This window comes from Elephantulus edwardii, unplaced genomic scaffold (assembly GCF_000299155.1).
Source record: "Elephantulus edwardii isolate Elephantulus edwardi_28Jun2011 unplaced genomic scaffold, EleEdw1.0 scaffold00018, whole genome shotgun sequence".
Taxonomy (NCBI): Eukaryota; Metazoa; Chordata; class Mammalia; order Macroscelidea; family Macroscelididae; genus Elephantulus; species Elephantulus edwardii.
This window is the reverse complement of record NW_006399768.1, coordinates 7,954,710-7,955,241: the sequence shown is the minus strand read 5'-3', so window position 1 is coordinate 7,955,241 and position 532 is coordinate 7,954,710.

The following is a 532-nucleotide window of genomic DNA, read 5'->3' as shown; positions in this document are numbered from 1 at the left end:
TGGACGATGACAAACAATGACAGAAGAAGAATTGATTCTTTTGAGTTGTGGAGCTGGAGAAGAGTATTGAATAGACCATGGACCACCAAAAGAACAAACAGGTCTGTTACAGATAAAGAAACAAGGCTGCTCTTTGTAGGCAAAGATTATTAATCCATTTCACATAATTTGGAAAGTGGCCAGGAAGGACTAGTCCTTGGAGAAGAATATCATGCTTGGAAAGGAGGAGGAATGACACAAGAGAGGAAGAACCTTCATGAGATATATTGACACAGTGACTGCGGCTATAAGGTGGGTGTGCTGGACACAGTGAGACTCAGTCCCAGTAGAGCAGGGTTCAGAGCTGCTGTGCATAGGGTCTTTATGAACAGGTGACTCAATGGTACGTAACAACACCAACACTGATTGATGAGCCTTATTTATTTCTTTGTATCATAGCTTTGGAATCTCCTATTCCACTTTGTTACTCTAGCATTTCTTTCTGTTTCAGATTCCCTATTTAAATCTCCTAGGCCCCAGGAATAGATGGTAT